This window comes from Cucurbita pepo, chromosome LG05 (genome assembly GCF_002806865.2).
Source record: "Cucurbita pepo subsp. pepo cultivar mu-cu-16 chromosome LG05, ASM280686v2, whole genome shotgun sequence".
Classification (NCBI taxonomy): Eukaryota; Viridiplantae; Streptophyta; class Magnoliopsida; order Cucurbitales; family Cucurbitaceae; genus Cucurbita; species Cucurbita pepo.
Window position 1 is genome coordinate 9,082,265 of NC_036642.1, and position 27,353 is coordinate 9,109,617.

Genomic DNA, 27,353 nt, shown 5'->3' on the forward strand with positions numbered 1-27,353 from the left:
CACTAAAATAACTACACGTAGCTAGTCAATAAAAACATATGTTATATTTCATTTTTTGTTAAGAGACCGTGAATTCAAACTCTCACCTTTAACAAAAATTAAGGATCGAGGTATACTTAAATAATAATAATAATAATAATAAATAATAATAATAATAATATTTATTATTATTATTACGTTGTCTCTATTTATACTCGACATATTCGTGAATTACTTTTAAAATAATTAAACTCTTTCAATTAAGTTATTATATATATATATATTAAATTCATTTACGTGGAAGAAAAATGGTAGAAAATATAAATAAATAAATAAATAAATAAATAAAGACAATGGTGATGGAGTGTTGTCCCACGTATTAATGACAAGGGAAGAGCAATGTTTGGTGATAAAATTAAGTGTACCAGAAAAGCATGCCTTTATTTATTTATTAATTATTAATTAATTAATTAATTAATTATTATTATTATTATTATTATGGGTATGGTCCTCATAATTCCACAGCCACAATGTCAGAATTGGCTACAATCAGACAGAAATCCCCACTCTCAGTATTACCAACTCTATCTCTCTCTACATATTTATGTGTATAGTTAACTTGTTTGCAGGGATCGTGAAATAAAGTAATACGTCACTAAATCACGTGTCAAGTGTTAAATGAAATAAGTATGTACGATACTGTCTTCTTTGAGCTTCTCTTGTCGGGTTTTTCCTCAAGGTTTTTGAAACGTGTTTACTAGGGAGAGATTTTCACACTCTTGTAAAGAATGGTTATTCGTTTTCCTCTCCAACCGATGTGGGATCTCACGATAAATATTGGTAGCAGTTCTAACCTAGGGGATGTTACGAGTTGGATTTGTATAGCTCGAGGTCAAGGAGTGGTTGTATGTTTGATGTGTAGAGTTGGTAATCTTATGGAAGAAAGTCAACGTGTTTGATAATTTTTAGCTATGGAATGTAAGAGAAAGAAACCGTAAAAGTACTTCAATGTGTATCCAATGGTTATGAAAAAGTCATGCAGATTATCTGATATACATCTAACGGTTATTAAGAAACAGTCACATTATGAAAATCCCGTTGTTAGAAGGACTTGGGACGTTTCTTGTTCAAGCTCTCGAGTTGAAAACTTAATAATTTTACGAGACTAGTAAGTATATAATACATGGAGTAAAGCCTTTGATTCTGAAAAGACACAAAGTCTTCTACTTGAGGGTTCTTAGAAGCTACTTTAGAACATTTTTTCAAACGTCATATCGACAGTTGATTGCGTGAATGACGGCCATAGTTTCATAGGTAGAAAAGAGAATCTCTTGTACATTTTAGGACAAACCGTTGGTAAAAAATACCTAAATCGATGAAAAAAGAACCTCTTCCTTTTGGCATGCTGACTCGAATATTAGTACGGTCCATGACATCGATTCACGACATCAAACATGGGCGAACAATATCAATGGCAAAAAGAATTGATATCACAAGGATTCGCTTTTGTTCTAATACTATGTTAAACTAGAAATAACGGGACGATGGGTGTATGGTTCGTATCCGAATGCGGGTGACTCGCTGAGCCAAAGCAGTAAAAGGGATATTCTTTTGAGAGTTTGATAGGGACTAGTCCTTGTGTTTAGCACATGGAAGGCCATGTTACTCTTGTCCCCAAGTCTTCTTGTGAAGAAGACAACATAGTAAGGCAGATCACTCCTAACTACTTCAAAACTGCTACTTTTACTTTGTTATAACCATAACCATAACCATATTCCCCTTACCCTCGACTTACGATCTCGATCGCCAGCTGCTGCATGAACCGAGAAACAAGCATTTCAATTCTGGCAGTCTGGCTAGCAGAGGTTAGCCTCATGTGGGATGTCGTCGTCGAGATGACCGGTTTGATAGGCATGCTGAAGATGTAGCCTGCAGCAGGCAGCTTCTGGTTGGGAGTTTGGTTGTAATCTGCAGCAACTCAAACCACAATATGCATACATTTCATATGGTTGAAAGACTAACGAGGGTCTAGAGTATTAGCGTGAGATACCATATTGGTTGGGGAGGAGAACAGAACATCTTTTACAAGGGTGTGGAAACCTCTCCCTAGCATACATGTTTTAAAAACCTCGAGGGGAAGCTTGAAAGGGAAGACCTAAAAATGACAATATCGGCGAGCGGTGGGCTTGAGTTGTTATAAATGGTATCAGAGCTAAACATCAGGCGATGTGCTAGTGAGAAGGCTGAGCCCCGAAGGGGGTGGATACAAGGCGGTGTGCCAGTAAGAACGTTGGGCCCCAAGGGAGGTGGATTGTGGGTGTGGAAACCTCTCCCTAGCAGTCTGGGTGTGGAAACCAACTGTTGCTACACGTTCTAAAAACCTTAAGGGGAAGCCTGAAACACGAAACACCTTTTATAAGGGTGTGGAAACCTCTCCCTAGCAGACGCGTTCTAAAAACCTTAAGGGGAAGCCCGAAACGGAAAACCCAAAGAGGACACTATCTGCTAACAGCGGGCTTGGGTCGTTACAATAAGAAACCTGGATTAGAAGCACAATGAAACAATGATTGATCGGGATGGAAATTGAACATTTCAACCGATCAAGAAATCGATGGAGCTAATATAAAACTCGAGGATAGGATCGTGTTGTACCTCGTAAGAAAATTTGTGAAACAAGAGCAAGATTGATACGAAATCGTCACAATGAACATGGCAGCACATGCAGGTCCAAACCAAAAGAAGGGCCATAGGGTCCCATCCCCATTAAAAGTCATGTACTGGAGAAAGGTCTGTGATTAATCATGTGTATTCGGCAACATCCTATGAACTTTGCCCTGAAATTTTCCTTTGATATGCGATGCCTATATGTTTCAGAAGGAAGAAATCATATCAATTAACAGAGAAAACAGAGTACAATTGACGACAAGTTTCATAATAATACTGTTTGAATTAGAATGATGGGATCAAATATTACAACCTTCCAGTATTTTCACTCGAAAACGTCGGTTCCGAACATTAGTAGTCCAGCCCTGATCTGTCGAGATAATCTTGCAAAGAGCTAATAATGAACAATTCACTATGAAGCAGCAAAATGAAAATCTTATTCATAATAACATTTTAGAAGTTAATGAGTTCTTATGATGATCATACAAAGTCACCTAAATTTAGAAATGGTAGAGATTCTGAATCTGTTCAAACCAAGTTCAAATCACAATTCATGATACCATTCTTTAATCTTTCTATTTGCAGATAGATAGCATAGGGGAGAGCATTAGAACCCACAAGGAAGCCTAAACTTCCTTGTCCTACAGATCAAATAGGTAGCAACAGCGAAAGCAAAAGATAAAAAGCAACGAAGTGGGGCCTTTACAATGGAAGTTAAAGGGTTAAGATCAAGTGATATCAATCACAAAGGTCCTTGTGCTAACAACATTGTCATCGACTAGTGTTTGGATGCAACATTGGTTAAACTAATGGAAAAAGAGGTGGAATTCATACTCAACTTAGTTTAGAAAAGAACCTTGTTGATCATTGGAAGATACCTGCATTTGAAAAGCTTGGCAGCTCATCGAGAAGTACTGCAAGATTTCAAACCATAAACAAAATGAATGATTAAACATAATGGTTAATGTTACTCCTAGTTCTTGGGATATAATCTTAATGAAGCTCTATAAAAGGTTTTTGCAACTATTAAGAAAGAGATGGACAATTAAAGTACTAATAGTTGAAGTGTGATATCCCACGTCGGTTTGGAAGGAGAACGAAACACCCTTTATAAGAGTGTGGAAACCTCTCCCNACCGTAAAAGTACTTCAATGTGTATCCAATGGTTATGAAAAAGTCATGCAGATTATCTGATATACATCTAACGGTTATTAAGAAACAGTCACATTATGAAAATCCCGTTGTTAGAAGGACTTGGGACGTTTCTTGTTCAAGCTCTCGAGTTGAAAACTTAATAATTTTACGAGACTAGTAAGTATATAATACATGGAGTAAAGCCTTTGATTCTGAAAAGACACAAAGTCTTCTACTTGAGGGTTCTTAGAAGCTACTTTAGAACATTTTTTCAAACGTCATATCGACAGTTGATTGCGTGAATGACGGCCATAGTTTCATAGGTAGAAAAGAGAATCTCTTGTACATTTTAGGACAAACCGTTGGTAAAAAATACCTAAATCGATGAAAAAAGAACCTCTTCCTTTTGGCATGCTGACTCGAATATTAGTACGGTCCATGACATCGATTCACGACATCAAACATGGGCGAACAATATCAATGGCAAAAAGAATTGATATCACAAGGATTCGCTTTTGTTCTAATACTATGTTAAACTAGAAATAACGGGACGATGGGTGTATGGTTCGTATCCGAATGCGGGTGACTCGCTGAGCCAAAGCAGTAAAAGGGATATTCTTTTGAGAGTTTGATAGGGACTAGTCCTTGTGTTTAGCACATGGAAGGCCATGTTACTCTTGTCCCCAAGTCTTCTTGTGAAGAAGACAACATAGTAAGGCAGATCACTCCTAACTACTTCAAAACTGCTACTTTTACTTTGTTATAACCATAACCATAACCATATTCCCCTTACCCTCGACTTACGATCTCGATCGCCAGCTGCTGCATGAACCGAGAAACAAGCATTTCAATTCTGGCAGTCTGGCTAGCAGAGGTTAGCCTCATGTGGGATGTCGTCGTCGAGATGACCGGTTTGATAGGCATGCTGAAGATGTAGCCTGCAGCAGGCAGCTTCTGGTTGGGAGTTTGGTTGTAATCTGCAGCAACTCAAACCACAATATGCATACATTTCATATGGTTGAAAGACTAACGAGGGTCTAGAGTATTAGCGTGAGATACCATATTGGTTGGGGAGGAGAACAGAACATCTTTTACAAGGGTGTGGAAACCTCTCCCTAGCATACATGTTTTAAAAACCTCGAGGGGAAGCTTGAAAGGGAAGACCTAAAAATGACAATATCGGCGAGCGGTGGGCTTGAGTTGTTATAAATGGTATCAGAGCTAAACATCAGGCGATGTGCTAGTGAGAAGGCTGAGCCCCGAAGGGGGTGGATACAAGGCGGTGTGCCAGTAAGAACGTTGGGCCCCAAGGGAGGTGGATTGTGGGTGTGGAAACCTCTCCCTAGCAGTCTGGGTGTGGAAACCAACTGTTGCTACACGTTCTAAAAACCTTAAGGGGAAGCCTGAAACACGAAACACCTTTTATAAGGGTGTGGAAACCTCTCCCTAGCAGACGCGTTCTAAAAACCTTAAGGGGAAGCCCGAAACGGAAAACCCAAAGAGGACACTATCTGCTAACAGCGGGCTTGGGTCGTTACAATAAGAAACCTGGATTAGAAGCACAATGAAACAATGATTGATCGGGATGGAAATTGAACATTTCAACCGATCAAGAAATCGATGGAGCTAATATAAAACTCGAGGATAGGATCGTGTTGTACCTCGTAAGAAAATTTGTGAAACAAGAGCAAGATTGATACGAAATCGTCACAATGAACATGGCAGCACATGCAGGTCCAAACCAAAAGAAGGGCCATAGGGTCCCATCCCCATTAAAAGTCATGTACTGGAGAAAGGTCTGTGATTAATCATGTGTATTCGGCAACATCCTATGAACTTTGCCCTGAAATTTTCCTTTGATATGCGATGCCTATATGTTTCAGAAGGAAGAAATCATATCAATTAACAGAGAAAACAGAGTACAATTGACGACAAGTTTCATAATAATACTGTTTGAATTAGAATGATGGGATCAAATATTACAACCTTCCAGTATTTTCACTCGAAAACGTCGGTTCCGAACATTAGTAGTCCAGCCCTGATCTGTCGAGATAATCTTGCAAAGAGCTAATAATGAACAATTCACTATGAAGCAGCAAAATGAAAATCTTATTCATAATAACATTTTAGAAGTTAATGAGTTCTTATGATGATCATACAAAGTCACCTAAATTTAGAAATGGTAGAGATTCTGAATCTGTTCAAACCAAGTTCAAATCACAATTCATGATACCATTCTTTAATCTTTCTATTTGCAGATAGATAGCATAGGGGAGAGCATTAGAACCCACAAGGAAGCCTAAACTTCCTTGTCCTACAGATCAAATAGGTAGCAACAGCGAAAGCAAAAGATAAAAAGCAACGAAGTGGGGCCTTTACAATGGAAGTTAAAGGGTTAAGATCAAGTGATATCAATCACAAAGGTCCTTGTGCTAACAACATTGTCATCGACTAGTGTTTGGATGCAACATTGGTTAAACTAATGGAAAAAGAGGTGGAATTCATACTCAACTTAGTTTAGAAAAGAACCTTGTTGATCATTGGAAGATACCTGCATTTGAAAAGCTTGGCAGCTCATCGAGAAGTACTGCAAGATTTCAAACCATAAACAAAATGAATGATTAAACATAATGGTTAATGTTACTCCTAGTTCTTGGGATATAATCTTAATGAAGCTCTATAAAAGGTTTTTGCAACTATTAAGAAAGAGATGGACAATTAAAGTACTAATAGTTGAAGTGTGATATCCCACGTCGGTTTGGAAGGAGAACGAAACACCCTTTATAAGAGTGTGGAAACCTCTCCCTAGCAAGCGCGTTTTAAAAAACCTTAAGGGGAAGCTCGAAAGGGAAAGCCTAAAGAGGACAATATCTACTAGCGGTGGGCTTGGACCATTACAAATACTATNCGAGGGGAAGCTTGAAAGGGAAGACCTAAAAATGACAATATCGGCGAGCGGTGGGCTTGAGTTGTTATAAATGGTATCAGAGCTAAACATCAGGCGATGTGCTAGTGAGAAGGCTGAGCCCCGAAGGGGGTGGATACAAGGCGGTGTGCCAGTAAGAACGTTGGGCCCCAAGGGAGGTGGATTGTGGGTGTGGAAACCTCTCCCTAGCAGTCTGGGTGTGGAAACCAACTGTTGCTACACGTTCTAAAAACCTTAAGGGGAAGCCTGAAACACGAAACACCTTTTATAAGGGTGTGGAAACCTCTCCCTAGCAGACGCGTTCTAAAAACCTTAAGGGGAAGCCCGAAACGGAAAACCCAAAGAGGACACTATCTGCTAACAGCGGGCTTGGGTCGTTACAATAAGAAACCTGGATTAGAAGCACAATGAAACAATGATTGATCGGGATGGAAATTGAACATTTCAACCGATCAAGAAATCGATGGAGCTAATATAAAACTCGAGGATAGGATCGTGTTGTACCTCGTAAGAAAATTTGTGAAACAAGAGCAAGATTGATACGAAATCGTCACAATGAACATGGCAGCACATGCAGGTCCAAACCAAAAGAAGGGCCATAGGGTCCCATCCCCATTAAAAGTCATGTACTGGAGAAAGGTCTGTGATTAATCATGTGTATTCGGCAACATCCTATGAACTTTGCCCTGAAATTTTCCTTTGATATGCGATGCCTATATGTTTCAGAAGGAAGAAATCATATCAATTAACAGAGAAAACAGAGTACAATTGACGACAAGTTTCATAATAATACTGTTTGAATTAGAATGATGGGATCAAATATTACAACCTTCCAGTATTTTCACTCGAAAACGTCGGTTCCGAACATTAGTAGTCCAGCCCTGATCTGTCGAGATAATCTTGCAAAGAGCTAATAATGAACAATTCACTATGAAGCAGCAAAATGAAAATCTTATTCATAATAACATTTTAGAAGTTAATGAGTTCTTATGATGATCATACAAAGTCACCTAAATTTAGAAATGGTAGAGATTCTGAATCTGTTCAAACCAAGTTCAAATCACAATTCATGATACCATTCTTTAATCTTTCTATTTGCAGATAGATAGCATAGGGGAGAGCATTAGAACCCACAAGGAAGCCTAAACTTCCTTGTCCTACAGATCAAATAGGTAGCAACAGCGAAAGCAAAAGATAAAAAGCAACGAAGTGGGGCCTTTACAATGGAAGTTAAAGGGTTAAGATCAAGTGATATCAATCACAAAGGTCCTTGTGCTAACAACATTGTCATCGACTAGTGTTTGGATGCAACATTGGTTAAACTAATGGAAAAAGAGGTGGAATTCATACTCAACTTAGTTTAGAAAAGAACCTTGTTGATCATTGGAAGATACCTGCATTTGAAAAGCTTGGCAGCTCATCGAGAAGTACTGCAAGATTTCAAACCATAAACAAAATGAATGATTAAACATAATGGTTAATGTTACTCCTAGTTCTTGGGATATAATCTTAATGAAGCTCTATAAAAGGTTTTTGCAACTATTAAGAAAGAGATGGACAATTAAAGTACTAATAGTTGAAGTGTGATATCCCACGTCGGTTTGGAAGGAGAACGAAACACCCTTTATAAGAGTGTGGAAACCTCTCCCTAGCAAGCGCGTTTTAAAAAACCTTAAGGGGAAGCTCGAAAGGGAAAGCCTAAAGAGGACAATATCTACTAGCGGTGGGCTTGGACCATTACAAATACTATCAGAGCCAGACACCGGGTGATGTGCCAGCGAGGAGGTTGTTCCCCGAAGAGGGGTAGACACAAGGCGGTGTGCCAGTAAGAACGCTGGCCCCGAAGGGGGGTGGATTTGATAGGGATCCCACATCGATTGGAGAAAGGAACGAGTGCCAGTGGGGACGCTGGGCCCTAAAGGGGGTAGATTGTGATATCCCACATCAGTTGGGGAGGAGAATGTAACACCCTTTATAAGGGTGTGGAAACCTCTCCCTAGTACACGAGTTTTAAAAAACCCTGAGGGGAAGCCTGAAAGAGAGCCCAAAGAAGACAATATCTGCTAGCGATGGGCTTGGATCATTACATGAAGGCTTCTCTCTATGAGAAGTACACGACATACATGTTGTCAGCCTATATATGCCAAGCAACCGCTGGATTGTAAACTCATGCATACTTCCAGCCAAAACAAAGTTGAAAACTTTGAATGATGACATTCTAATTCATGTACTGATTTCTTAAAATTGTAGCTGATATGTGTCTATGTGCATGTCTATCATCCTTTGGAAAGAGAGTGCCGAGTGTCCCAAGAAAAAGATAGGCAAGTCAGGAAATTAACAAAGCTGCGCTTGAACATCGTTATCTACACCTGGACTTGATATCATCAACCTTACTAAGGAAGAAAAGATCATGAAATGTAGCTACCTCATCAAGATTAATGGCTTAGTTTCTTGTTCAAAGAAGTATATATGAATGATTCATAAGCTCATTAAACTATTGAACTATCCATGTGGCTGATAGCCATTTAGGTCAGACTGATATCTGTGATACAAGCTAAAACTCTCCATGGGCTCAATCAAACGTTTTCATCATGGCACCTCATGATAAACCATTTCCTCATAAAAATAGGTTACTTGAGCAGTTTTAACTTTACAAAAGGTTATATGAATAAACGTTATTCAACACTATCCAACATCTTTATACAGCCCTTCTTTTCTCACAAATTGCCTCAAATGCTCTATCTCATTCCACAAGCTAAAACCAGCATAATGAATATCCGAGCATTCTGAGGATCTAATTTAAGTGCCCTACGGTTGAGAATTGTTGGAAGGGAGTCTCACATTGGCTAATTTAGGGAATGATCATGGGTTTATGGGTTTATAGGTAAGGAATACCTCTTCATTGGTATGAGGCCTTTTGGGGAAGTCTAAAGCAAAGCCATGAGAGCTTATGCTCAAAGTGAACAATATCATACTACTATGGAGATCTGTGATTTCGAATATGGTATCAGAGTCATGCCCTTAATTTAGCCATGTCAATAGAATCCTCAAGTGTCGAACAAAGAAGTTATGAGCCTCGAAGGTGTAGTCAAAAGTGCCTCAAGTGTCGAACAAATGGTGTACTGATATGACTGTCGCAAAAGCTACACTATCTGGTTTGATCCCTTCCATCAACATCTGGTTGTACGGTTCAATCCGTTTCTACCATATACACTAAACATAGAAGTCCATACTAGAATATCCCTTTTCTTTTTGTCCAAGTCATTCGTAGTAGATAAGCATGCACTTGCTCACCTAGTGTCATTGTAGCGTTAGAAATCATGACTCTCCACGGTATGATATTATCCACTTTGAGTAAGCTCTCGTGGCTTTACTTTTGGTTCCCCCGAAAGACCTCATATCAATGGAGATAGTGTTCTTTACTTATAAACTCATTATCTTCCTCTTAATTAGCCAACGTGGGACTACTCCTCTCAATAATCCTCAACAAGATAAACTAGCGCATGCACGTAAAAGAGCTGAATCCAAATCGTGCATCTCCCATAGCAATTCAAGTCCATGGACCCACATCCTAGCCTTGCCATATCTAGCCAATAGTGCATTTGCACACACAGTATTCCTCATGGGCATTTCATCAAACACTTCATCTGCAACACTAATCAGTAAATTTTTTGCATACATTTCAATAATCGCACTCCCCACAAAAACACTACATAACCAACATGATTACCCCACGAAATCGTGCATCTATTTTTCATACACCGCATTTATGAACAAGCGAAAATGCACTCAAAGTGCTGCAACGGACATACGTATGAATAGAACTCCATTTGAAAGAGAAATCCGCAGACCCATGTCGAAAAAACTCAGAAATTATGACGCTGAAGGTTAAAGAACTTCTGGGGATGATGCATTTGAAGACGCTGCTTAAGCTTTGCAAGTGGAAATTGGGGGTGGGGTTTGGGAGTAAGATTGAATGAGCTTATATAGTGAAGGTCAGGGGAGAAAAATTGGAAGTGGGTTCTAAGAAGATGGGCGTGAAGCTTCTTAATGGCACAAGAAACTGGCGAAGAAATCAGGACTTCGTCTAATATGACAATGGTGAGGGCTCGAAATCAAAAGAATGGGTGCTTGGTAACTTTACGTTATTAGCTCAGAGGTAATTTTGTCATTGGCACAATACCGTTATGACAGTTAAAAAGCTACCGTTATGACAGTTAAAAAGCTACCGTTATGACAGTTAAAAAGCTACCGTTATGGTCGGTTTTGCAAACAAGGGCAGATTCGTCTTCCAAAAAAGGATTTCATTTTAAATATTTTTAAAACCTTATTGTTTTATTTTTAGTTTCTGAATTATTTTAGAATCTTTATCAAATTCTTTAAATGAAAAGTTGATTTATGGAGCTCTTTTTTTTTTTTTTTTTTTNGGCAACGTGTGTGGTCGAACCAGCTTGGATTCTATACAAGTTGGGTTTGGTTGACGAAAACAAACATCACCTAAAGTGCAATGAAGCCACAAAGCCAAACAAAAAATGAATATGGGGCGTGGGTTCCCCTCAAGGCTTGTCGTGAGCATGTCAAGATCATAGCACACGGTTGAAAATGTACAACCGCATTAGATAATTTAACTTCGAAATATTTTTGTACGAAATTGCTTATGTTGAATTGTTTCAATTTGTTTTAGTTTTTAATTGTTATGCTTTCACATTATTAGTAGAAGGAACGTTATAAGTAACATTTCTTCTCATAAAGCCATTTTCTTAGGAGGATGATTAAAAAAATTGAGAAGCCTTGCAAAATAGAAAGGGAAATGAAAATCCCCACCGTACAAAAGATTATACTTCACAGCGGAGAACGAAACACCCTTTATAAGGGTGTGGAAACTTTTCCCCTTGCAGAAGGGTTTCAAAGTCTTGAGGGGAAGTCCAAAAGAAAAAACTCAAAGAGGACAATATCTGCTAGCGGTGAGCTTGGACTTGGGTTGTTACACTAGAAGTGACTTCGATGAAAGTATCTCCTCCGCATGGAATGGTTAGGCTGCCCATTGGGTGACCAAAGCCAAATTCTTCTTCAAATCTCTTAAGCAAATCCTGAAATGAAGGTTGTTTCAAGTATGATATAAGAACAACGTACCGTTTATTAAGACTCTCTCCTACGTAAACTGCAAAGAAGCCTTTAGGAACCTCCAATGATGATATTGTTTTCTTTCACTCAAGATGCACCATTTAAGAACTTTCTTTGTGAGAATGGCACTCCGTAAACGGATTCCCATGGCGGTTTTTCGTTCTTGGTTTGACGAAACTCTTCACATAATGAAGAGAAAATTGCAGACTTAGGTTGCTTTCAACCATGAGTTTACATCTATATTTATATCGATAGATTGGTGGAAGAGGACGATATCATATTGAAGTTCTAAGGCAATGGAGAAAGAAGCAGGAGCAGAGTTCACAAGGGTTTCACATGGCTTTGTCTTCCAACTTGCGGTTCGGGATCGGCCGAGAAAGTAACAGAGTCTTTGTTTGGTCCTAAACAAATTTCCTACAGAATCAGCCATAACCCAAATGAAGGAGAAGATAGGAAAGGGAAAGCTGGGTGGATGAGAGCCTTAGATGTAGGCGTGCAGTTAGGTGGCTCTTGGGTTATAGAGGGAGGGAAGGGAGAGGCCAAATATGTGAACGTTGTCTAAAGAAAGCAACTGGGAGTGGGGTGCAAATTGAAAGCAAGCCAAAAGAGACAAGTTTATGGGCTAACGTTGACATACAAAAGCAACAGAATGCAGATTCTCTTTCATGTCATTGAATGCTAGATGATTTTTTACTGTTTTTACGGTTGATTCCATGTAAAGTATATTTGTCACTAATCTCAGCACCTGTTTTTATATAAAGTGAAGCAGTAGAAGAATCAGAAATACAATAAAGCAGAAAGTTGGGAACTCACGGTGGTAATTTGTGAGATCCCACGTCAGTTGGAGAGGAGAACGAAGCATCCTTTATAAAGGTGTAGAAACCTCTCCCTAACAGATGCATTTTAAAAACTTTGAGGGGAAGCACAAAAGGGAAAGCCCAAAGAGGACCATATCTTCTAGTGGTGGGCTTGAGTTGTTACAAATGGTATCAAAACCAGACACCGGGAGATGTGCTAGCGAGGAGGTTGAGCTTCGAAGAGGGTGGACATGAGGCAGTGTGCCAACAAAGCATCTTTTAGGGGGGGGGGGTCCCACATCGATTGGAGAAGGCAACGAGTGCCAACAAAGACGCTAGGCCCTAAAGGGGGGGTGGATTTTAATATCCCACATCGGTTGGGAAGGTGAACGAAGCATCTTTTAGAAGGGTGGAAACCTCTCCCTATCAGACGTGTTTTAAAAACTTCGAGGAAAACTCTGCATAGACTAAAAAGTGATTCGGTGAATTAGCAATAGTAAACGCCACACGATTTCCTGATCAATGGAGGATGAGCTAAGAAATAACCTTGGCTGTCTCTCCAAATAGAGAATTTTGAGAATGATTAAGATCGGAGGAAGATATTTAACACTAGGAAAGGCAAGGAATGGCTCTTAAAAAAAATTTAAATGCTATTAAATGCATTAAATAAGTGGGACATGGTGTGACACTTACTTGCTGTTGAGCCACATGGATACTTACCAAGAGCACGGTAGTAAACGCCATTGTGTATTTGTCATAAACATAGCAAGTCTGCAAGTTCTCGGAGAACAACCTGTATTTGTCAAAAACATAACAAGTCTGCAAGTTCTCGGAGAACAACCAGCAACGAATCCACTTAAAACAAGGAAAAACTCCATTTGTTTTAATTGTAAATTGATGGCCTTAGAATAGTGGATTCGGCTATGAGACATCTCTAAGTATTCTTACAAGAAACAAATTGATCTTTAAAAGATGTCATAAAATTAGAGCCAATTTAACATGTTGCATGTGCCCCCTGGAACCATATGAATATGATTCTACAAAAAGACCGTTTCGCATGGAAATTAAGATACATGTGAGATCCCATATCAGTTGGAGAGGAAAACGAAGCATTTTTTATAAGGGTGTGGGAACCTCTCTCTAGTAGACGTGTTTTAAAAACCTTGAGGGGAAGCCCGAAAGGGAAAGCCTAAAGAGGACAATATCTGCTAGCAATGGCCTTGGGCGGTTACAAATTGTATCAGAGCCAGATACAAGGCAATGTGCCAACGAGGAGGCTAAGCCCTGGCACGAGGAGGCTAAGCCCCGAAGAGGGGTGGACACGAGGCGATGTGCCAGCAAAGACGCTAGGCCCCGAAAGGGGGTGGATTAGGGGGCCCCATATCGATTGGAGAAGGGAACGAGTGCCAACAAGGACGCTAGGCCCCAAAGGGGGTGGATTCTGAGATCCCACATCGATTGGTGAGGAGAACGAAACATTCTTTATAAGGGTGTGGAAACCTCTCCCAAACAAACGCGTTTTAAAAATCTTGAGAGAAAGCCTCAAAGGGAAAGTCCAAAAAGGATAATATCTGCTGGCACTTGTGCAAGGAGAAATATATCAATAAAGAGTCAATAAAGAGACGACTTCATGAATCTATTACAGAGAGAATGTTACCCATTTCAAATGTAGTGATTAGTGAAATGTAATATGTAGTCCGAGTGGAGACAAATATACATGAAAGAAATTGTGTACCTTTAAAACTAAAAAGATTAGACGGAGATGTCATGTTTTGATGAAGCTTCGTGCTACAAAAAATAAAAAGCTGAAGTCAAGGCTCTTTTCAGTGTCTCGACAACCTCTACCTACCTTTACCGCATCTTCTCTAACAAGAATCTTATTAGCTATTATCTTCAAGGCCCTGAAATTAAAACTCTTGTCAGCTAATATCATCATGTTTCTTGAATGACAAAGGAAGGTTCCCATGACATGAAATAAGTAGAAGAGAAAACCAGAGTGACTACAGCACATGATCTTGTTCTACCATGCTAGCCTTCAATGTCAGACATAACTACAATACAAAATTTAGTCGGCTAATACTAGATATTTTCATCTGTTTAGGAATTAGACCAAAAGTCACATCTAAAAACAACTCTAGATTTGATCCTATAATGGTTTTGTTTGAATTTGGCTGTTGAAGCCACGTATGTGTAATGAATAGTGTCATAGTTGAATGATCTAACTTGTGATGCAATCAATAATACTCTGAAACTGTTTGCATAATGAAGTCCACGTAGAAAAATGAAGCTAGGATTTATATGGTCCTAGATTGCTCAACACCAGTCTGTCATAAATATCTAGAGAAAAGAATGCAAATGTAGATTAAGGATGGAAAATAAACCGTTCATATAAAAATACAATCTCAAATATAACATGAAATGAAGATTGAAATGACAAAAATTTGGAGTACCTTTTTTGTATTTTGCAACTTGAATATTTTCAAGTAAAGAGAAGAATTTTCATGGATTAAGTCTCTTCATTTTCTAAAGACAATGTATTGAATTTTGTATACATCATCATCTGGGGAGGCAGTCTAACTCTCCCACAAAAAAGTGTATAAAGACAATATATTTGATCCTCATAACTAATCTGGCAAATATATCTTCTTTCATGACTCGTTCAAACGAGAGATCAGACGAATAAATGTATGATCGCTGCAAGGAATAGTGAGGCCTCCCATAGGATGATCATAACCAAATTCTTCTTCAACTTGATTTAGCAGGTCCTTGAAAAATGGTTCGTTCAAGTAAGCTACAGGAATCAAAAACCGCTTCTTTTGGCTTTCTCCTACATAAACCGCGCAATAACCTTTGCGGATTGCCGAAGATCCATGGTGGGTTGTTAGAGAAGAAAGTCTAAGATTTTGCATAGCATTTACCATTTTTTCCAAGCGGAAACCCATGGTTGTTCTTCCCTCAAGAAGAAGTCAGAGTCGAATTTAAGAATCTAGAAGTTGCACAATAGCACTTGAAAGAGAGAGAGAGAGAAGAGATTTGAGTTGCATGGGAAATGAAAACAAGTATGTATATATAGACTTAAAAGAGAGACGTGGCCACTAGCTTGCTCTAAGAAATGAGTGGTGACTAGCGAGACATCTATGAATGGGGCCAACTAGGAGGAATGTACTTGTGAATTCTATCGTACCACATACTTGTGAAGTATAGCGAAGCATATCAATTTGTAACAAGCCCACCGCTAGCAGATATTGTCCTTTTTGGATTTTTCCTTTCGGGCTTCCTCTCAAGGTTTTTAAAACGCATCTGCTAGGGAGAGGTTTCCACACCCTTATAAAGAATGTTTCGTTCTCCTCCCCAATCGATGTGGGATCTCACACGTAGTGTACTCTAGATAACAATCTTCAACTACTTGGAAAATAATATTGGGATAACAAACTCACCTAACATTTTGGGAAGCCAATGGAGGACCTGTTCGAGCTGAAAATTGTAGCGAAAACTTGTTAGTTATGTTAAGCACATTACAAAAGCGATCGACAATCACTTTTGTTAGAGACATGCTTTAGACATATAAACTGTTCCCCTAATTCTTTGTCATGCCAACATATAACAAGGAGGCACACTCATTTAATTGCATATTTTGTTTCTGTCTGCATGGAATGAAGGCCTATCTAATTAAAAAATCTAAACCAAAGGGCTGAAGATATGAGCAAAACAAAGTTGGTAGCTAACCTTTGGTGACATATCAGCACAGCTGTTGGAGTCTGACAAACCAAATCCATAAGACTAAACGACAAAGAGATTCAAGATAATTAGAACAAAACTAGAAGTGGTGAAAATTTTACCTGATGCAGACAGTTTGGCCAACCTTATTTTCTTTTCCAATTTCTCCTAGTCATAGTAGAATGTCAAAGCATTCAAAATAAATGCGATTATTCTCTTTGAATTTCATCAAGGTTTTCATTTTATTTTTTGGATGAATATATTCTAAGGAAGAAAAAAAAATGAGGCTAATGTCTCACTATGGTATTCAAGAGGGATGAGAGCTAACCTTTACCTTAGCAGCAAGTTAGAAAGATAACTTTAATGTATACCCACCAGAACACAAAGCTTATCGACTCAAACTTGTCATCTAGACGGAATGAACTCCCTGTGTGCTGACATCGTATTTAATCGATTGTCATGCCATGACTAAATAGGATTCTCCGACACTGAAACTGTGAAAATCTTGCGTGCGTTTATGTGAGGGAAATCAGTTTTGATCTCCATTATCATAGTGTCTAGCAGTGTTGTCAATGAAAAAAGAAAAAGAAAAGGTAATCACTTAGTACAAGGGTTAAAGGAACCAGGCTCTACTATTATTACATTTCCATCCTAATCGTTTCACTAAAAAACGCGCCGCAGGTCCATCCATATCTGTAAGATCCCACGTCGATTGGAGAGATGAACGAGTGTCAGCGAGGACGTTGGGCCCTGAAGGGGGGTGGATTGTGAGATTCCACATCAATTGGAGAGAGGAACGAGTGCCAGCGAGGATGCTAGTTCCTGAAGGGAGTGGAGTGTGAGATCCCATATTGGTTGGAGAGAGGAATGAAGCATTCTTTACAAGGGTGTAAAAACCTCTTCCTAGCCGACGCGTTTTAAAAACCTTGAGGAAAAGTCCGAAAGGGAAAACCCAAAGAGGACAATATCTACTAGCGGTGGACTTGGGCTGTTACAATATGAACGGGAATGACAGTTGATCAAAATAGATTTGAATAAATGTACAAGAAAATATAAGAATAACCAGAAACAATCATGATATAATTTACCAATACTTATACAATGTATTTGTCTGCTTGATGTTGGTGATTTGAATAATTATGAACTGAAGTTTTTCCACCAAAGGCCATAAAAATATTAACAGCAAAAGAAAAAAGTTATATGCAAGAGAATAATACAAGATTTACATGGTTCGTGGACTATGTTCTAATTTATGTACTTTATATAGTCTAATTTCTAGTAACAAGATGATATTACACCAGTCCTACGAAACTATTTGTCGAATGAAGTTCATGCAGAAGAGTAGCATTGATATATATCTACTTTTATGCTAACGAAAAAGTAATGCATAGAAGTTCAAAAAAAGAGAATATGTAAAGAGAAGAACTTGAATGAAATAACTTCATTTTCTAAAACTTGTATATGTAATCCAGTACACATCAGTCGGGAAGGCATTTTATCTCTCCCTCAAAAAAATGTATATAAGAATGGTACTATCTAATCTAGCCTAACTAATATTCTCGTTCACGCCTAATTCAAATGAGAGAGGAGATCAATGAATTTATCATCACTGCAGGGAATGGTGAGACCTCCCATAGGGTGATTGTAACCAAATTCTTCTTCAGCTTCACTGAGCAAGTCCTTGAAAAATGGCTGATTCAAGTATGCTATTGGAATCACAAACCGCCTTTGGCTCTCTCCTACATAAACTGCACAATAGCCTTTGCGGACTACAGACAATCCTTGGTCTGTTGCTAGAGAAGAAAGTCCTAGATTTTGCACAGCATTTACAATTTTTTCCAGACGAAAGCCCATGGTTTTATTATTCAGAACAGAAAGTAAGAGAATTTAGAATTGAAGAAACTTGAAGTTTCCCAATAGCAATTGAGAGAATGAGAAAACTTTGTGGGTGGTTGAAAGTTTGAGATCTGAGTTGCTTGGGTCTTAAAAACAAGTATATATATAGAAGAAAAATGGTGACGTGGGCAATAGTTTGCTCTAAGAAATGAGTGGTGAGAAATCTCTGAATGGGACCAACCAGAAGGCAAGTACTTGTGAAGTATACTGTATCACATGGTCCTGTCTCCCATTATCTTCAGGAACTCAGGAAATAATATTGGGTAAACAAAGTTACCAAACTTGGGAAAATCAGCCAGTAAAGGACCAATTTTAGCTGAAAATTGTGGCCAAAGTAAAAACTTGTTAGTTATGCTAAGCACATGGCATAAGCAAGTTCATCACTTTTGTTAGAGATATGCCTGAAACATGAAAACCATTTCCCCTATTTTTTTTCCTTGTCAACATACAACAGGAGACCCATTTAATGGCATAGATTATTTCTGTCTATATGTATTGAATATAAATCTAACTTTTTTAAAAAAAAAAATCTAAGGTATCTGGCTGAAAATAGAACAAAACCGAACATGGCAGCTAAGGCCTTTGTGATACACCAGTACAGCTATTGGAGTCCCACAAATGATGAACCTGAATGAGACAGTAAGGTAGATCACAGTCAGAAGTAGCAAAAAAAATCTACTGTTCTTGATGCAGATTGTGAGATCCTACTTTTGTATTCTTGTTTTATTTATTTATTTTTATTTTTAGTGTGTTCCAAACAAGCCTATGTGAAGTTCACATGAAGGCTGACCTACATTGTTTACTCATAATGAGTGGATATTGGCATATTACATAAGATTCTTTTTAAACCGAATAAGCATCTACATAGGAATCAAGCATCTTTTCTTCAACAATTAATAAAGATACAGAATAATCATTTCCAAGAGTATTTCTTTTGAAATATCATCATTCTCAAAGTGTCGGTTAACTGAAGAATATAAGAACATCAAACATGGTGCAAGCTTAAGTTTTTCTGCTGTATCTGACCTTTGTAAAGCAAAATCCAAATGAGCATTCTAATCTTCTTGGGACTTCGGTTTTCAAACTGCTGTGAACAATGCTTTCAGGATAGGAAAAATAATACTAAGCTCCTGAAGGATCAACCTTCCAAACTCTTTCATCATCTTTTATTTGAATAGAAGTATCTCCCCAATTTGATTGTAGAAGAGTTAGAACCATAAAAATGACCATATACAATAATTTTTTTAACAGAATATAGCATTTCTATGAATACTAGATGTTGGTAATTTAAGGTGTCATAAATCCTTAAATGCTTTCTATGACTAATAAAAAGATTAATATCAAAAGAGAAGGATAAATGGAAAAGATTGATGAAAGATTTATGTAGTTTCGTCCAAATTTGGGAAGGTCTAGGCCCCAAGAGGTGTCACTATAAAAATGAAGATTATCAATACTTCTATTTTCAAGTCGAGTCCATGAAGTGTAATGGCTCTAATATGTGTTTATAACAGAAAAGCAAAGTAAATAAGCCTTATGCAAAAGAAGAAAAAAAAGAGAAGACCTTGCATGGAATGAATTGTTTTCATTTTCTAAAATTAGTATATGCAGTTCTCTATACATCATTTGGAGAGGCATTTCTTTTATCCCCAGCTACAAAAGAACATATATAAGAATGGTACTATCTAGTTTACTAGGCCATGTCTAACAAATACATCTTATTTCAGGACTCATTCAATTGGGAGATGAGATCAACGAATGTACCATCGATGTAGGGAATAGTGAAGCATCCCATAGGGTGACTGTAGCCAAATTCTTCTTTGGCTCGACTTAGTAAGTCCCCGAAAAATGGTTGATTACAGTAAGCTACTGGAATCACAAACTGCTCCCTTGGCTTTTTCCGATGTAAGCTGCACAAGAATCTTTGCAGACTATTGAAGATCCGTGGTTTGTTGTTAGAGGAGAAAGTCTAAGACTTTGCACAATATTACAATTTCGCCAAATGAAAACTCACAGGTTTGTTCTTCACAAGAGGAATTCAAATAATATTTAATTGAAAAAAACCTTGAAGTTGCACAACAGCTAGAGAGAAAGCTTGGTGACTGGATGAAAGTTTGAGATGCGAGTTGCATGGGGATTCAAAATCATGTATGTAAGTTGAAAAAGGGTGATGTGGGTAATAGCTTGCTTTAAGAAATGAGTGACTATATGTTTGAATGAATCATGTATGTAAGTTGAAAAAGGGTGATGTGGGTAATAGCTTGCTTTAAGAAATGAGTGACTATATGTTTGAATGGGGCCCACTTGGAGGCAAGTGTTTGTGAAGTCTACTGTATTGCATGATCCTGTCTAGGTAATAATCTTCAGCTACTTGGGAACTAATATTGAGATATCAAAGTCACCGAAAACCCATGGAGGACCCATTTGCGTAGAAAATTGTGGCTTAGTGATAGTTCGTTTATTATGTTAATCACATATCTTAAGCAATAGCCATCACTCTTGTTAGGGACATGCCTAAGACATCTAAGACATCTCAACCATTCCCCTCATTTTGTGCTATGCCAACATAGAACAAGGAGCACACTCATTAAATGGCATAATCTTTTCTGTCTAAATGAATTGAAGATTTATCTGATTAAAAAATCAAAACCATTTGGCTGAAGACAAGAACAAAACTAATCTTGGAAGGTAAGCCATTGTCACAACAAGAGTGAAGCGACAGTCATCACTCTTGTTAAAGACATGCCTAAGACATCTAGGACACCTCAACCATTCACCTCATTTTGTGCTATGCCAACATACAACATGGAGAAAACTCATTAAATGGCACAAAATTTTTCTGTCTAAATGAATTGAAGATTTATCTGATTAAAAAATATAAACCATCCGGCTGAAGACATGAACAAAACCAAACTTGGAAGGTAAGCCTTTGACACAACATATCAATACAGCTATTTGAAGTCCCACAAAACAAATTGAATGAACCTAAACTACAAGGAGATTAGATTATAGACATATATGGATAAAAATATACATGATTGAGGAATTATGCCTTCTTATTTTTTATTATTTTTTATTTGGAACAAGCCTATGTGAAGTTCACTAGAAAACTGACCTACAATGTTTGCTTAAAATGAGTGGGTATCTGAACATTAAATGAGATTCTTTTAAGAACAATAAGAAACTATGTATGAATCAAGCACCTCTTCTCAACAATTAATTAAGATGCGGAATGTCCATTTCCATGGCTAATGTTTTTCTTTTTTTAAAAAAAAAAATTGCCAGTCTCAAGTTCTGGATTAACCTCATAATGTGATAACATCAAAATTGTGCAAGCTTGCTTCAATAACTTGAGGTTGAGTACAGTGTTTGTAGGTCAAGATATAATTGTTTCTTAGGGTAGATAATTTCATGTAGTAGAATACGCAAATTCCTGTTTGGTGGTGCATCAATGGATATAAACCAGTAAAGTTGTGATGTTGTTACTAGTGAAAGAGTTAATTAGGTAGGATTGGAAGTGCCCACATGAGAACCAATGAAATTTATGATACATAGTCGAGTATCTAATGTACAACCCAAAATGTACTTTCGAGGCGGTCTAATTTGTTAGCTATGCATTGGGCCAGTGATGCGGAACAAGTGATCAAAAGTTTCTCATCAAATGGTTTTCTTTTTTGGTCTATCTATTTTCTTGGTCACAGCATTTGGCTTCCTGTTTTCCTAGACCACTTGTTATCTACTCTATTATCTTCCACTCAAACAAGTGGGTCTTTGCTACCAGAAGTCAGGCCAAATGAGAAAAGAAGTATGTTCCAACCAATTTGGCAAGTCCACGAGATCCTTAGATAAAGTAGGATTAGCAGACTCCCATTTTGATATTATTTCGTTCTCACTCTATATATAATTCAAAACCCATTAACAACCACTCTCCCAACTCAAATCACAGAGAAATTCCCATCCAAGTATATAGAAGTTTCCTAGTTCAAATCAATATCAAGCATGCTACCACCTAGATTTGCTCATTATGCTTTCAATTCAAGCAAAATTGAATATGAGAATCTGTTTGCCATCAATTCTTCTCAACGTCAAACAAATTCTCAAACACCGAGTGCTTCTACCCAAAATAAGTTTAATATCCCCAAAGCTCAAGTTGCAATTTTTTTTTTTTTATTGGGTGGAAATCCAGACAGAGATCTGCGGTTCCCGTTACTTACTAGAACCACCCTTCATTTATTAACTTACTACAAAGGTCTGAGGAAGAGTTCGGAATCATCCATCCAACGGGTGGTCTGCCAATTCCCTACAGAGAAGATCCTTTTAATGATCTAACTTCTAGGTTGCATACATCGTGAGAGATGGAGAGAAAAGATCAACCTCTCACCACAGTTTTTCCAACTTTAGTTTTTCATTTCTAATTTCTAAAGCAAACATCTCTTTCAGATTGACCACTTTGAATCGAATTGTTTAAAAGCTTTATTATGGTGTTTTCTTTCAGAGCATTTTGATAGGTTCTCTTTACAGGATATATGTTTCAATTCAAATGCTTTTATTACTCCTAGTAACTTTTATCATTGTTTTATTGCTTTTTCTTTCACTCTCTTGTGGAGTTGAGCTTTAATTTCTTTCATTTCTGCAATGAAAAGTTTTGTCCCTAGTAAGAAAAAACAGAAAAAATTATAGTAATCGGAGTATAAGTTTCAACGTCTTGGAAGTAAAATGTAAATGACTGTCTCTCTTTGTGTGCCTACATTCTATCTAATTCAACATAACCAAACAAGTTTTCTTTCTTTTTCTTTCTTTCTTACGCTACAAATCTGCAAGACTCCCACACAATTGTGTGGGGAAAATCAAATCGATCTGCATCAAATAAGGAGTTTGTCACTGTTGTGACAGACACAATTCTCTTCTCCTGCAAGAATTCCATCACTATCAAAGTGTTTATCCAACATATTTCCCTCACAAAAACACTCCAGATTCCAGCCATACCATCTGGTATGGTAGCTGCCCGAAAAAGATTCAACTACATCCAATCAAGAAATCTCAACCTAGTTCTTTTCACCAAAAAAAAAAAAACATGCAATACAAATTCGCTATCAACCACATCCAATCAAGAAATCAATCATTTTACAATACCGATCAGCAAAGTAAAACTTACTCAATGTCCTTCATCGGAGCAACACATTTTCCCCCTCTTGCAAGAAGCAGATAATGATTCCCCAACGTATCAGAACAGAAAACTGAGACGTAAATTGTAATTCAATATAGCGTTTGTGTATTCGGTATCTATCAAGTCTCAGACATTAATACATGGGAAAGTACGAATCGGTTCTCGATTTCAAAAATTACAATCGCTGTACAAACTTTTGTATACCTTTACTTCGGATAGATCGTTACAGTCTAGAAATGAGGCAGGAAGTTATGGATGATCAATGTCATGTCGCATCTGGGAGACAACGGCGACGCGGCGATGTTCGACGTACAAATTGATGATGAATTCGAACTGTGTAGATCATATTGTAGCATGTGAGCTTGTTGCTGCAGAGTACAGGTATCTTGAAATGAATCGAATCAAATTTGAACGCATATGGTGTATGATTTTGCTACCTAGCTCGAGATTTAGCTGTTCGGATTTGGATTATACGATAATTTGTATACCTAATAGATATTAGATAATACCATTTATTATTATGTTGTTTATGGTCATCAAAATTTATTAGATTAAAGACGAACATTTATTTTTAAAATATTTAAATATGTGTTCTTAAAATATCTAGATATCTTTATTCTTATCTGTCTAAATTATTTTTTTAAAATATCTTAATAATATTTATTTTTAAAATATTTAAATTATTTTTTAAAATATATAGATAATGAATTCATATAATTATTAAACTGGAGTAGGTAACGACCAGTAAAGTAGTTGAAATCTATTATTTTTTAAAAAAATTATTATTATTTTTGTTTTCTCAATAATATTTATTTTTAAAATATAATATGTTTATTAATTATTATGTAATAATTATTTACAATTAAAATTTATGTAGTTTTATTAAATAACATTAAAAATCTAATGCATATTATTATATTTAAGGATGAAATAAAATTTAATTAGTTACAATTATTTAATAATTTATTTTAATAAAAGTTTAACCAATAATAATACTGAAATTGTTAGCACTATAACTTAACAAAAATATAATTTATTTATATGAAATTTTAATAGTTTTTTATAGAACACAAAATACAATTTTTTTTTGGTCAAATATTCTATTTTAATTATTTATTTTCAAATATAAAAATAGAAAATGATGGAGAGACCACCATTGACGCGTTAAAAATCCATTTTGAAAAAAAAAAAAAAAGCTAAATTGGTCAACCTTAATTTTTAAAATTTAAAATTTAAAACAGAAAATAAAAAATAAAATAGTTTAATTATTTAATGTCTCATCTTCCACCGTCTTTTTAGAAATTAAAAATTAAGAATAGAAAACAAAAAATAAAATAAATTGAATATATATATTTATAGGAAGTAGATAAAAAAAATTTAATGTTTGTAAGTACTAAAATAAAAAAATAAAAAAAAAGGCGTTGAATTTCCAGTCAATTAATGTGAGATCTGATATTTGTTAGAGACGGGAACAAAACATTTCTTATGTGAAAACCTCTCTCTAGTAGACGCGTTTTAAAACTGTGAGGCTAATGACGATACGTAATAGGCCAAAATGGACAATATTTGCTAGTGGTGGGCTTGGGCTGTTACAAATGGTATCAGAGCCAGACACGGAAGAAGGGGGTGGTGTCATCGAGGATGTTGGGTCCTAAGTGGGTAGATTGTGAGATCCCACATCGATTAGAGAGAGGAATAAACCTTTCTTTAGATACGTTTTAAAATCGTGAAGCCGATGGAAATACGTAACATGTCAAAGTGGATAATATCCGCTAGTACTGGGTTTGGGCTGTTACAATCATGATTGTGTCAAAATCACGAAGTTGCACGGTTTAAAAAGCACAATTTTAGCAATATAATGTTATATGCATGACGTTTAGACATATGTATAATAAACGATTTGAACTATGTCTAAGTCAACAAAATTTTGAAAAATTTTAATATAAGATTTGACCATAGCTAAAAAAAAACAAAACTTATAAATGTTACATTATCTTGAAATTATATTATAGATTAAGTATAAAGTTGAATAATGAAATTATATGTTTATTTAATAATGAAGGCATATGATTGGTTCACATTCATGATTCAATGTATATGGTTAACGTTGCCATTAATACTAATTTTAAAATATTCCCTTTAATTAATAATTATTAGTATTAAAAATAATTATTTATTCATAGCTTAGCTAATGCATATAATAATTTTCTTCATTTTGGATTTTTTTAAATAAAAAATATATATAATCATGCCAGGTGCAATAATCTACCCTTCCAAAAAAATTAAAATTTAAAAATTAAAAATAAAAAAAAAATTAAAAATTAAAAAAAAATAGTACATAAAACCACTTATTTATAATTATTTTTTTAATATATATAAACATGTCCTACACTTCACCATTAACAATTATTGTCTTTCACTACCCACTACTAGCAGTACTAGCAGATGTTATCCTTCACGGGTCACTACTAGCCGTACTAGTAGATATTGTCCTTCACTGCCCACTACTAGTAGATATTGTCCGTTTTGGCATGTCACGTATCGTTCACTACTAGCAATACTAGCATATATCGTCATTCACTGCCCACTACTAGCAGATATTGTCCTNCGTTTTGGCCTGTCACGTATCGTCCACTACTAGCAATACTAGCATATATCGTCATTCACTGCCCACTACTAGCAGATATTGTCCTTCACTGCCCACTATTAGTAGATATTGTCTGTTTTGGTCCGCCACGTATCGTCGACTACTAGCAATACTAGTAGATATTGTCCTTCACTGCCCACTACTAGTAGATATTGTCTGTTTTGGCCCGTCACGTATCATCGACTACTAGCAATACTAGCAGATATTGTCCTTCACTGCCCACTACTAGTAGATATTGTCTGTTTTGGCCCGTCACGTATCGTCGACTACTAGCAATACTAGCAGAACTGTCTTTCACTGCCCACTACTAGTAGATATTGTTCTTCACTGCCCACTACTAGTAGATATTGTCCTTCACTGCCCACTACTAGCAAATATTGTCCGTTTTGACCCGTCACGTATTGTCGTCAGCCAATTATTAGAGAGTAGATATTGTCCTTCACCACCCACTACTAGAAGTTATTGTCCTTCACTGCCCACTTCTAGCATACCGTTTTGGCCCGTCACGTATCGTCATCAGCCTCTTGTTAGAGAGAAGTTTCCACCTCCTTAAAAGGAAAATTTCATTCCTCTCTCCAATCGATGCCATCACGTATCATCGTCATCCTCTTGTTAAAGAGATGTTTCCGCCTCCTTAAAACCAAAGTTTCATTTCTCTCTCCAACCGATGTGGGATCTCACAATCCACCAATAGCATGCACTATTTGTAACAGCCAAAGTCCACTGCTAGCAGATATTATCTAGTCTCACGGTTTTAAAACACATGGATAAGTTTCCACACCCTTATCAGAAATGTTTCGTTCTCCTCTCCAACCGACGTGAAATCTCACAGTACCATACATTTGATTAGAAAAATTATTTAAATCGAGGTGACAGCCTATCCCAAGTCTTAACACAATATATTAATAACAATAATTTCTAACTAATTTTAATTATAAAATTCATTGTACTTCACCATAACAACACGTCACACCTTCCATCCTAACCTAAAGTTCGAATTAAACTCGAGTCCAAGACATATTCAAGAACGATTTCGAAAGGATTAAAATCATTCATGTCACGATCAAATCAATTATAAAATCAAACATTAAATTATTTCGAGTGATATAAAACATAAAGTACAGTAATTTTGAACGTGACAAAAGTAATTTTGATAATTTCTTCACGAACAATGTATTTTATTTAAAAAATTATTTCGATCGAGTTGACAGCCTATCCTAAGTCCCAACACGGTGTGTCGTATCAAATATTAAATCAATTAATAATAAAATAATGAGACGTACATTCAATTAATAATATATTAGC

At 36.8% G+C, this 27,353-nt stretch overlaps 1 long non-coding RNA gene and 1 pseudogene across 1 annotated transcript; both read right to left on the reverse strand.

Moving 5' to 3' along the window:
- Nucleotides 1-11,622: 11,622 nt before the first annotated feature.
- LOC111795185 lies at nucleotides 11,623-12,562 on the reverse strand (annotated as a pseudogene).
- Nucleotides 12,563-17,754: 5,192 nt separating this feature from the next.
- LOC111795188 lies at nucleotides 17,755-23,883 on the reverse strand. The gene is made up of 3 exons (XR_002815165.1): nucleotides 23,606-23,883; nucleotides 19,999-23,471; nucleotides 17,755-18,864 (listed from the first exon to the last, which is right to left on the reverse strand). It is a non-coding gene; the product is annotated as an uncharacterized LOC111795188 (long non-coding RNA).
- Between the last annotated feature and the right edge of the window lie 3,470 nt (nucleotides 23,884-27,353).